This window comes from Stegodyphus dumicola, chromosome 6, assembly GCF_044657685.1.
Source record: "Stegodyphus dumicola isolate Sdum_Otavi_A_Nest chromosome 6, ASM4465768v1".
Lineage (NCBI taxonomy): Eukaryota > Metazoa > Arthropoda > Arachnida > Araneae > Eresidae > Stegodyphus > Stegodyphus dumicola.
In genome coordinates, this window is record NC_140773.1 from 155,416,182 (window position 1) to 155,429,883 (window position 13,702).

Genomic DNA, 13,702 nt, shown 5'->3' on the forward strand with positions numbered 1-13,702 from the left:
TCTCATAGCATTTGCTTTACAATACCTTTTAACAGATTGCTTTCCAATACGAACAATTCTTGCTTAAATAGTTTTATAACGTATTTGTCAACAGGATTTCAATTTATGTTTACAATTCAATATTAAGGTTATTATATATTTAGATAACATTTATAATCATTATAAATTAGATATATTTAATAATTAGATTTCTTCACAGTACTTTTGCAGTTGTTTATAAGTGAATAAATTCTTCATTTCAAATACATTTATAAATAATTTAAGGAATATTTAAGTATTTTGTCAAAGGCAGATACATGCTTTTTGCAAGCACATGCATATATACCCATACATATTTCATTTTTCATTTCCGGCATGTCCAAATCTTTAATTTTTTTGCATTCACTATATTTTTCGGGTAAAGTAATTTACACTAATTTAGCATACACCCGAAAGTTTTACATAAAAAATATATATGAATATAATTTGAATGAAAATTATAAGTATTATTTTTAATACCCACTCAAATGTCAGTTTTTCTTCAAAATTCCTCCACGATGGCATCTCTCTCTTTAGGCAGATAGCCCTTGCATGCGTTACTCTATTTAATAAAAACTTAATCTGACCTATGTGCCTAATTACAAATATTTTAACATACATAATTTTATATTTATAAAACGTGTAAGCCCAAAGTGATTATTTTTCAGATATATAAAATTAAAACGATGGTTTTAAAATGAGCAGCAGTAAAGCCTCTCCTCTAAAAAATTTTAAAAGGTACATGTTACAATAATATATGGATGTGAAAAAAATTTGTTTTATTTAAAACATTTTGACGTTTGGAAAATAAAATAAAAGTAGCGAATACTCTATCAAGGGTATCGAAAGACGTATACAATTTTAAATGTACCGTAAGGTATTTTTCATTCTTTAAGCATAACATTTTTCTTAAAATCTATATTTTTGTAATGCAACAGCTTATAATTTTATAAAACAAATTCATAATCAAAATCGCTGTTGTTAGTTATCGAAAAATAACCAAGATGTGATTTTTGCGTAAATGTCACTAAACTATACAAATTGCTATTATCCATCACTCTATGAATGTTTCTTTCATGCGAAAGTGTCCCTTTTCGATTTGTATGGAACTGTCGTGTGTCGAAATACTATCAGAATCTTGTCAAGCGAGCTTCTGAATGTAAACAAAGAACACCCCATCTGGTGACCCAAGCTTCAAAGCAGTGCTTCACTTTTAGCGCGGGTTGGCCCCTCCCCCCTTTCCTACCTCCATGGTCAAATCTTGGGGGTGACGAATTACTGTCTACTACCTTTTTAGCTCGGGCGCCACTATACAGTCATTAGGTTTTCTTTTAAGCAGGAGACATGAAAAATGAACAATGACCTCACCGGGACTACGAAGGCATGCTGGAAGGAGGAAGAAAATGCCTTATAAATGTCCATTGCAAAGCCTCGAATCTAGGTCTTACGTATAAAAAATCAGGAAAACCAAACTCAGCCAGATTTTTTCCAGAAATCAGATCTAGCATGATACACTCAGTGTTCAATATTCTCATCCACTCAGTTATTTAGCAAGCTGAAATTCTTTATTATAATTACCGTAACAGTCCTTTAAAAGGTACTTATTTATTATCGTAACCATCTTAATGGAAGTCGCCAGACTCGATCATAAACTGTAGTTACGTTCTTTCTTTTCCTCAGTGTTGCTTGCCTTATCACTTTTTAACATTTATCCTCAATTGACTTTATTGTACTTTAATTTCAGATGATATTTTTTATATTCCAAAATTCAGTCATGTGATATTTTCTAGAAATAGATTTCAGACTTTTTTTATAGTTTTTGCGTTCTACAGAATTAATTTCATCCTTTTTTCGTATTTTAATTCTACTATTCGGTCAAGAAATTCTGATTCGGTCAAGAAATAAATTCTGAATAATTCTACTATTCGGTCAAGAAATAAATTGACTAAATGACTTCTATCTTAATTGAATTCTCTTATCTTATTTAAAGTGATTTTAATCCATCTTTTAAATTGAAGTAGAAGTGCAAAGGACACCTAAAATTTACAATAGATCAGTTGGTATTACTCCCACGCATCAACCAGTACAATTATTGATATTTAATAAAATAAACAATTCATGTTATCACAGAGTTATATGTCTAAATATACAGTAGGATTTGGTATCTATCGTTTTGAGAAATTTACGTTCTTTAGTAGCATGTTTTGAATATATAATTCATATATTTATTCCTGTTTTATTTTTAGCATGTTTTTCTCGTACACAAACTGCATAGTTTTTGTGAATATACTGTGTTTGTTTTAGATATGAATTTTCTCTTCATACCATTATATAACTTAATATCATCCATTCAGGAAATTTCTGTCAACCTTCTCTGAAATTAGTTTTTTACACATTAAAAAATTGTTCTTTTTACTCTTGAATTCTACATGATTTCCCAATATCATTTTATTGCAGCAACAGAACTACTGTTCTTTCTGTATGTTGCACAGTTTTGAAAGTTAGATTAAAAAGCAACCCTACTCATGACTTTTATTATTTGTGATTGATTATATTGTAATGCAAACTGTCTTTATGGTGTTATGTTGTGCTTTTTTTTTTTTTTTTTTTTTTTCAGAAGCAAACTCTATTCATTTGATATTTCATGCCCTCATCACAATCGCAATGTAAAATACAAAAGATTTAAAAAAATGTTACTCTGTGGCGGAATGGTAAAAGCCACTGAACGCTAATAGTTCGTTCAGGGTTAGAGTCCTGGCGAACGAGCTAGCTGCATAGGCGTTTTCGTTTTTTTTCGCCATGTGTAGCGTGGATATGGGTCAGTTTCCCTTAATCCTATATGAGGCATCATTTTTTTTTTTTTTTTTTTTTTTTTGTCTGTAGTGCCAAAACAACGGAGCATGTCATAAATTTAAAAAAAAAAAAAAAAAAAAAAAAAAAAAACTCCAAATCTTCATTTCCCAACTTGATTCCATTAAAGCTGTGAAAGGGTCCATAAGACGTAAAATTGTATTTTGAGAGTCGATAATATGAACTAATGAGTTCACGATAATATAATAATGTCATAGAAAAGTCAAAATATTTGCGGTAAGAAGATACTCTTAGTTTCTAGAACCTTCTTAAGTTAACAGAAAAAAAATTGTCTACAGAAAATTTTTAAAGAAGAAATCATTATTAAAGTATCAACTAATCTAGAAAAGGGTCAGTCAGTCCGAGCTAATCGGCTCATAGTTTTATTCTATGATAATTAATTGGTATTGTAGTGAAACTGATTGTTTTTGTTTCTAGTAAACTGCGCTTCCATAAGTACCCACAAGCAGTTGCGGCTTTTAAGCTGAAGAGCGGTACAGCTGGATTCCCTCCGTACAATAAAATAAGTATTAATTTTCAGACTATTTTTAATTTTTATATTGTTTAACCTTTAATTTACAATTTCTTCTTCAATTTTCAAACTTTGATGCTCTAAGAGAAAGATAACCGCATAAGAATAAATATTTATATTAAGTGTTTTCTCCTTCTCTTCCGCATGTCTTGGTGATGAAACTGGACGCACACTCGACACGTATTTCTGAGATCCGGAGTTCGAATCCCGGCTAGGGTACTGCTCATTTTTCACGTCTCCAGCATGACCCTAATATCCTGATTGAGAGCCTAAAGAACATAAGAACCTAAAGACATTATACTCTACCGACCCTGTTTGAGAGCCTAAAGAACAGAGGAGACAATTTATTTTACTAAGATCGTATATAAATTTTTCAGTTTTACACATTTCTCTTAACTCGTTTGACTTTTATTTGTAGATGTCCGAAATGTTGTGTTGAAACTAAAATGAAAGTGAGAGGAAAGAAAGATCTAAAAATTAATTAGTCAGCAAAATAAAAATATCTGATGCGTATACCACACGACCTTCTTATACGGAATATTAAACTATACGCAATTTTCCTGCATTTCATTTAAACTTACTGAATTGAATTAAATGTACTTCGTCGATAGCGCATAAACCACAATAGAATAACTGCACTTTTTAAAATTCACTATATATATTTATCATAGCGACACTTTGGCACTAGGTTTACTTAACAGCGTGATATCTCATTCATTTTATGACTCATAATGCATAAAAATTATTTCATCTGAAGACTTATGTAACCGTTGCCACATGTTCTATTCAAATACTATAATAAATCTAAAATGATGTATAAAAGAAACTAAATAAAAAAGAAACAGTTTTTTCAGACGATTTAGCACCGCTTACCTAATGCGCATGCGCTTCTCGTAAACATTCTCCTCTGTCCGAGACAGAGTGGAGACTTTATTTTCCGCTAATACGAAATAATTATTTCCTTGAATTTCATTAGAGATATAATTCTCGTTGAATGACTTTTGTTCTCAGTTCGCGACAAATTAAAAATACATAATACCTCAAAACATCTTCATTAAAAATTTAAAAATATAGAAAAAAATAAAACTCCGAATACTGTTAAAACAACTAAAAAAAAAACAATTTTTAGAATTAAAATTAGATTTTCTACGCAAAAACGAGTAATACTGCGAGCAGGGCAACAAGACAGATTTTTCGGTGCACAAAAATGAAAGTTTAATTTTGGTTCCACTCGGCAAAAAGACACTGAAGGTGCAGAAACTGAATTCATTATTATGCTAAGTTTCAAATGTAAACAATTATGTCTGCTATGGTAAGCAAAAATGACCTAGGACGGATAGCATCTTGGCAGTGTATTGCACTTTTGGACCTTTGATCACTAAAAAGAGTTTTTCTAAGCGCAAATCCACCAATTATTAGCCACGGTTATTGGACTCTGGAAAGTAGTGGGGAAGGAATGGAAATCAGTATTCCCTGGTAATTTTATTAAAAACTCTTCTGTTATGGAAATCGCGATGTAGACCTATAGACCAGCAAAACGGCTATCAGATCAAACATTTAAGAAAGTGATCTTTACATCATAAAGATTAATTAAACGACTTCAAAGTCGTTCAACACACTCTTTATTTGAAATTTTATTTATGTACTTACTTATTTTTTTAGGATTTAGGGGTTAATGTTTTCACAGAAGTTCTGTATACTGTATGAAAATACAGTTTATTCTATACATCATTCTTGATTCTATTTGGAAGAATCCTTTTCTGCAATTAAAACTAAATATTCTCGAAAATTTTTCTATGATTTCAGGCACCATTATGTTTATATCTTCATATAGAACAAAAACTTGGTATAGTAAACGAATGTCTTTGAGAAACTTAGATCAAAGAAAAAACATTTGAATGCTTGAGTCCTAAAATTCGGAGTCCGCTAAATTAGGTCAAAAGCTTCACCCTCTTTGAGAGACACACCTTTCACTTCTTTACCTCATTTAATGTTTCATTATTATTTTTTTATTTTTGGCATTAACTGTGTTAATTTCCTATAATTTTCGTAAAAGTTGCCTTTACAAATTCCCAGGACAATTTTAATATGTATAAGCTATGGAATTTTATTTTATTAAGTTCATAATTCACTGTCAGTCTGTTCAAATCCCTCAGAGACCACGTTTTCAATATTCATCATCGTTGTTCCTTTTTCATGGCTTTCACGCTTTAAATATACATGCATGAGGTAAAAGGTAATTCATTTCGTATGAATATTAAAACAGAATTTCAGCTATTTATCAATTAAGTGGAAAAAATGGAAAATAAGAAATGAAAATAGGTACATTTTACTTTTTTTAATATTTTTTGTTGAATGAGTTCGCGAAAAAGTTATGTTACTTGCATGAAACTCATAATATTTGAATCTGATTGTTCAGAATGTTAACGTACTCTGGCTAGAAGACATTTATGAAATGGTATCGTCCGGAACAATGTATTTCATGTTGTAGTGCAAGTGCAAACGTAATTAAAACCTCTTCTGACCATTAGTTCGGTATTTCCTTTTTAGCAAAGAAGTTTTGGTTCCTTTGAACAGAAACTAGACCCTTGTCGTGAACTAACCATTCCTTACCTTCCGGAGATGAAAAATGAAATTTCATTGTTTTAGGAATATACCATTCCCTTATCTTGCTCAGATGAAAACTACAAAATACAGTTAACTTGAAGAATATAGGTTAACTTGAAACATACGTATGACAGAGATATGTTAACGTAAACATACCTTTCATTTCCGTATAAAAAGCTACATGAATTTAAAATTATTTTAAATTAAATATTCAAATTATATTTTCGTAGCATACAGTTTCGATAAATTAAACTTCTCTTTTGTATCCTAAATAAGAGTAATACAAATTAAACACTAATTTTAGGATATTCATCTATATTGTTAAATAATGAAGAATCTATATGTATCTATGTATGTTCCTTGTATTGTGGGAAAACGGCGGCACCTAGAGCTATTCAATTTTGAACACTCGCAGTCCTCCAACGGCAGACGCTTCTCGCCATGATAAAATTTATAGACTTTTTCTGAAATTATTGTCAAACAAGTGAGATAACTCACAATAGTAATTAACGTCTTTAAAAAATTCTTGCACCTAGCTCATTTTAAGAAACGACTGTTTATCACAGTGACATAAACCTAAATTATTCTGCTTTTTTATTTAAAATTTAAGTTACAATTCAACAGCAATTATTTAACTAAAAATTGCGTTGTAACTAAAAATTGGCCACAGTGCCTTTCAGTTTCAGGTGCTGTAAGTCGAACGCGTTTATTTACAATTTGTAATTTTGAAGGAGAACTTCATCCTGACATCGTTTTTTGCTCACAAGCTATTTAAAATACGATTAAAAGAATAATATAAAAGGCAATAATATAATATTTATTATAAATAATACAAATAATTATTATTCAGAATCGAATATGGAAGAATCGTAAATGTATTCGTAAAACGTTATTAAAATAACTACTTCTAAAATGAAAGGATTATACTGCTTTTTACTTCGGTTTTATTATATCTTAAAAAAGTTTTTGAAATTAATTCCTTTCATCTGCATGTTCAACAGATATCTTACTCCTGTTAAATACTTCAGAAAATTTAAAGCTTATACGATTTTGATCTTTTAAAACATAAAAATTAAAATCTCGACGTTTTTGATCGTTTAGAAATTTAAAATTTCTCTAATATTAAAATTCACATCCTTGCCATTACATTCTTCACTAAAACTCAATACGGGTGATAATTTTAACAGATTTTAAATTTTAAATTTCATTTAAAAGCACGAAATTTAAAAACTTGCGATTTAAAATTCTTTGCTTTAAAAATGAAAAGAAATATTATTTAAATTGAATATCTTTGCCATTAAATTCTGCACTAAAAATCATTACGAGAGATAATTTTAACAGATTTAAAATTGTATTAAAAAAATATGCAGGGGGCACCCGGGTTTGAACCGGGGACCTCTCGATCTGCAGTCGAATGCTCTACCACTGAGCTATACCCCCACAGCATGTACAGTAGTTAAATTCTTCCATTAGTGATTTCTATTGCATCACCAACGCAAATCATAATGTGTAACCGAAAGCGTGGTGACTGGAACCAAAGAATCTCTCAGAACGAGCATGCGCAGTTCTTAGAGAGAAAAATTTCTGTGTGAAAGAGGAAACGGAAAAATGGGCTTAGTTAAACGTACTTCAATTAAATAACTCGCATTACCTAATTTAAATAATGAAGGGAGATCGCAAAGTATCTTAAAACCGGATGCAATCTCTAAAATATTACGAAATAACAAAATATTAATGAAGTACAAGGATTAATATTATTTCTAGTCTAATAAAGTTGCAATTCGAATTTAAACATTATTTTTATTCATTTTTAATTTGAATTTTTAACATTTGATGGGGAAGTTATTGTTTTCAGTATGCAATAAAATCCTATATATCATAAAATAATCCTGTTCCCGATCGACAGTGCATATGATCTTCCATCCAATTTCGACAATAAAAAGCATGCTGTTTGCGTACAGCATTAACTATTATTAAAGTCTTTAAAAGTAATTTCCAATAAGTTATTTTGTATAAGGTTTATTTTGTATTTTTAAAAGTGTCATAAATAAGAGAGATTTCTAATACTTTACAGCATGGGCGTAGCCAAGATCAGAGCTAGGGGGTGCAAACGATCTTAGACCGAGAAAACGAATTCGTCAGTTGTAGAGCAGATAAAATTGCTGAGCAACAGTAATTCGATTTGAAAGAGGATTAATTGGTTGGCTGCATGAGTGTTTATTGGGATTTTTTCCCTTATGCATTTATAAATTAAATACTAGCGAGATTACCTCAGAAAATTCTCCTCTAAGAAGCTTTCCTTCAGGATAGCACTTACATGCTTTGTACAGTCAAATAAACATGAAATAAATAATGGAACTGGAATACATGAGTTTAAACAGATGGTTGAAATATGGCAAATAGGCATAAAGAGACTTCTGAGTATTTTTTAATTGGTCTTTATATTACAACAATTTTTCTGGTATCTGAACTAAATCGTTCTAAAACTATTTCTATTCTCGTTTCTTGAATTAGCTTTCAATGCACACGTAACATACACAGCCCATTTAAGCGACTCTCTATCATTGTAGACCGCAATCAAGTTTTTACTCTGCGCAGGGTACTTAAAGATCATTCAATAGTACAATTTTGAGACAAAGATTTAAGAAGAGCGCGTTTCATTTCTGGGAAAAAAATTGTCGCCTCTTTTACCAAATCTTCCATATTTAACTCCTTCACGTTGTCGATCTCTAGTTTCTTCGTTTTCCAGAAATTATACCAGAGTTCTCTTTCACTCTCAAAATGTTTCAAATTATAAAAATCGCGAAAGCACTCTGCCTTTTTGGTGCATTCTTCCACTGGCATCTTTAGCATAGCCACAGGTGTAATAAGAACAAAGAAAATACTGGTAAATTATTGCTAGAAATTTTTTCTTTTAGTGATAGTATTAAGGAATCCAGATAAGGGATAATAAGAGACTCTTTCCAGAATTCATCGGTTGTAGATGCTGAAGGATCTGAGAGATGTTTTTGCAGTTTTATAATTCTCGGTCAAAATATTATAAATCGATCGAAATTAGTAAATGCATATTGTTAATTTGAAAAATGATGAATAAATATTCCTAAGACAGCACTAAAGATTATTTTTCAGGAAAATTCATATCACTATTTTAATTATTTTAAGCTCTTTGAAATAACGCTATTCTTTCTGCCCACCTTCACAGCTTGTGTGACAGTTTGGACTGGATGGACTGTGCAACAATAATAATTACTTTTAGTCATATGTAATTAATAACCAGACTGTTAATAATTTATAAATAATCATTAAAATTTTATTATGTGACGTAAAACCCTGTTTTACTTTGAGGTGACATAGATATATAACATGAGATATGGCAATAACAGATGAATGCTTTTGCAGATTTCTCAGGGTTTCGCACAGGTAATCGTATATTTTCTTTATGTATTAAAACGCAACTGTAAATTCTTCGCACGTTCTCAGATCTAGTTTTTCTTAGTTTCAATTAGGAAAATTTATAACTCAAAGTGTCTCGCCTTTTCCTGCTCAAAAGTTTTATTTCTAATAAGCAAAATTTGTATGGATATCAAAGAGGATATATTTTCTTAAATGCCAAATAAGCACATGGGTATATGGCATTCTAAGCTTCTCACTGAGTGTAATATTTAAATATCTCTATTTTAAATAGGCTTTCTAAAAAATTGTTTTGTAAAGACTGCTTTTGATGAAGAAAAAAGTACTCTATTTTAATAATGTTAATTTTTATCTTTTTTAAACTATCTAGTATGCACACTGAAAAGTATAGCTGGATTAAAACTGCTTCTAAGCACACTAAGCAAAACTACTTCATAACACAATACTATATGGTACTGTGATATTGGTATATAGAATCAATAATAAGAGATATACACTGTGCGCGTAAAATTATTACTCAGCTTTTATTTGGTCACAGACATACATTGCCAGTTACAAAATGTTTTAATGACGCAAAAATTCATGTTTTGTAATTTAAAATTTAAAAAAATGTATAAAATACGAAATCTAACATTTATACGTCCTCTCGTCCCTATGTTTATATTTAGGAAAATTGTGCACTTGTTATAAAAAATGAAACACAGAAAGACTAACTTATATATAATGACCGAGATATTTTATTTTAAAACTTGGTATTTTTAACGTCATCTTCAATTTGCATTCGAAGTCGGTTACTAGTTGAATTAGGCCCACCATCTGATACTGGTAACACTGGTAATTTCACCTGGGTTTGAATCTCTGCGAACAGGCTGGATTCATTTGTGTTTTGGCGGTTTTCTCTGCGTTAACGTAGATATAGTAATTTCCCTTAGAAAGTCTTCATGAAGGCATCCGTTCCTCCAGGCCAATGATGGGTAAACATTTGTATTAGCTGGACAAAAAAATGAAAGAAAAAAATTAGCCGGCCAATATAATTTATTCTAAAACTTTAAAAAGAGTGTACAAATATTAATGGGATAAATAAAACCATAACTGCATTAAAAAAAAATCTGATGTGTACACCACATGACTTCCTTGTACGGAATATTAAATAATACGCATTTTTCTTGAATTTCATTTAAATTGATTGGATTGAATTAAATCTACTTCGTCGACAGCGCATAAACCACAATAGAATAAATGCACTCTTTAAAATTCACTATATTCTTTTACTATAACGACACTCTGAATGCACAAAATTTATATCATTTGAAGAATTATCATTGCCACATGTTCCATTCAAATACTATAATAAAGCTTAAACGATGTATGAAAGAAATTAAGCAAACAAAACAGAAAAGAAACAGTTTTTCACAGACGATTTAGTTTTTCTCTTTCAATTAATCCAGTTCTCACTTCGCGACAAGGCAAAAATACATAAAAAGTCAAAATATCTGCATTAAAAATTACGAAGTAAATCTTAAAAACTTATTTCCTCGAAAAAATTCCAGAAAGGATTAAGCATGATTTAATTCGCAATAATAAATGAAGGCGTTATTTTTGTATTGCGAAGCTTAGTCGCTCTACATTGGCAACAAATCTACAATTCTGCTCTTTCAAATGCAAACAAATATGTCCGCCATGTTATTTAAAACTTAACCGCACTTAAACAGCTTTTAAATTGTTGATAATTGTACAAATATTGCTTCCAGAATTACGAAAGACATAAAAACCTTAACCGGAAGATAAAAACAACATTCAATCATTTTTAAAGCAAGAAATGTACAATTTACAAACATATAAGAGTAAAGACACTGAGATCACTGAGCTAGGTAACAGAGTGGATATATATATAAATATATTTATATACATTTGGTGCGGCCGATTGCAACCAAAATACGAGGTACACATCTACATGTTATAGCAGTCCTATATACAAAATTTCAACGTTCTGAGACTACTCGATTTCGAGTTATGCGAGATACGTACGTACGTACATACATACGTTCGTACAGACGCCACGAAAAATTCTTTTCAGAATTAATTTTAAAGCAGTTTTATAATTTTTTTGGAGGAAAGGTGTCTTTTATTCTGTCCTTACGCAGACATATCACGCAAAAACATCGTTAAATTGCATTCGATAGCTGTCAAAATGGATATTTTCGTTGAAATATGTTGCCTGAAACTTTTCGCGATTACAATACTTCCTTTTTACTTCGTACGAGGAAGTAAAAATTCTTAAATTCAAGTTCGAACTGCAATGTACTAATTCTGAGAAGTGCGCTAAGTGCTCAGTCAGGTGATAGTCAGCACGCTCGGCGCGTATTTCGAGAGGTTCGAGGCTCGAGTCTCCGCGAGGGCATTGCTCATTTTGCAAGTCTTTCGCATAAAAATAAACTAATGTCTCTACAACTGTACTGTGTCTTCCAACATAGAACACTCTCTCCGTAGAACACTCTTTCTTATAGAATAATGACACAATGTTGTCTGCCAAACTCGTTCGAAAACACACCCTGCGCTACGTCACCTTTCTTTTGTATAATACAATACATGAGTGTTGCATATATTGGTTATTGGTACCTTTAAATTTGAAAGCCCTTCAGGAGTTCACAAAAAATATCACATCCTGTTGTTCCTTTCAAAATGATCATGCATCCTAGTTCCTGCGTAATTTGAAAGTTCTCATTAACATCTCTTAAAAATAATAATAACATTAATAAAAACATTTATATAATTTTAACATTTGTAAAACTTTAAACTCATTTTAATTTAATTATAACAGCAGTAACATTTATATAATTTCTTTCATCCATAGTTATGGAGCAGAATGTAAATTGGTCAATCTTTGACTCTGACTGTCATATCAGATTTTTGTAATGATTTCGGCTAGAAGTCTCCGTTTTTTAGGATAGGCTTACAATATTTGCCATTAGAACTAGTAAAGATAATGTGAATCTAAAATTTCCTCATTCAATATACAAAAGAAAAAAAGAAAAAAGGAAAGAAAGAAGAGGGAGGAACAGGAAAAAGAGAGAGAAATTCCAAGGGGAGACGAAAATCTTGCTAAACTTGTTTCTTCCTGTACAGAAAGGCACTGGGCACTTAAAATGTGCAGTCTAGATATCAATGAGATGAGATACCAGACCTCTACCACATGAACTGCTTTTCCAGGCTAATCAAGTGACGTACTTTTCATTTTTGGCAGGAGCTCTATGCAGTACATTTTGTATTGCATACGGCAATATATTATATAGTAATACAGTAATGTTTATATTATACATTGTATAGTAATATCGTAAAAATATTATACATGGTGCATAGGAAAGTCCCTTTAACACGAAAATTCTTGCGAACGGAGACAGTTACAGCTGCGCAAGTGAGGCAACGGTACAGTAAAATGATTAGCCCGATCTAATGCAAATGACAGCATTGCCCCTAGTGGCGAAATTTGGAACATAGGCATTGCAAATCGAGAAAGAAAAATGATACAGCAAAATTTCCAATTAGAAAGTTTTAAAGCATTAATTAATTAGTAGGAAACGACATTTGGTTCACACGGATAAGATAAATTGCCACCTGTATACCCAAAGACGTTCTCAATCAATGCGTGACGATTCTACTCTGAATATTCAGATTTCGGGAATGTAGTAGTGCGCAGTTGCAGATTGTGGCGTTGTACTGTACTGTAAAGTTTGTAAAACTTACTGTACTGTAGCGTTTGTAAAACTTATTGTACTTCACTGTAACGTCATTTCCAATGCATTTAAAATTTTAGTTTAAAAGGTGTTTGCGCTTGCTTCATACAAACAGCATAATCTCAAACCTTATTATACTCTCGACGGCAGACGATAATTTTATTTCGAATACGCCAGCTCTTTCATTTTAAAACTTTTATTTTTTGTGTTGTATGACAAGGCACTGTTGAAACGTGCCGGATTATCAAACTGGCACAGAGCCTACTACTTAGCGTTGAAAAATTCCTCCTGGGGACTATTAGCCAAACACCAAGTGCGCTGATCTATTAACATGTGGTGCGGTATCTGTTCCTGGGACCTGTGTTCTATGAAGGCACATTTAATCGGACAGATGTACCTCCAACTATTACAGGATATCATACCTGACTCTCTAGGTGATATTCTCCTGTCCGCATTACGGTCCTTATGGTTCTAACATGACTGTGTCCCTGCACACCAGGCAGTTAGAGTGCGAAGCTTTCTTAAACATTATTTTGGACAACAAATTATC

The 13,702-nt window shown here is 31.4% G+C and overlaps 1 protein-coding gene and 1 non-coding gene across 3 annotated transcripts in view; one reads left to right on the plus strand and one right to left on the minus strand.

Annotated features, from left to right (window-relative positions):
• LOC118189660 (prolyl endopeptidase FAP-like) overlaps positions 1–13,702 on the plus strand; it is a 529,287-nt gene that overhangs the window by 132,155 nt on the left and 383,430 nt on the right. The gene's annotated exons all lie outside the window — the stretch shown is intronic.
• On the minus strand, positions 7,376–7,447 carry TRNAC-GCA (transfer RNA cysteine (anticodon GCA)). Its single transcript has one exon. It is a non-coding gene; the product is annotated as a tRNA-Cys (tRNA).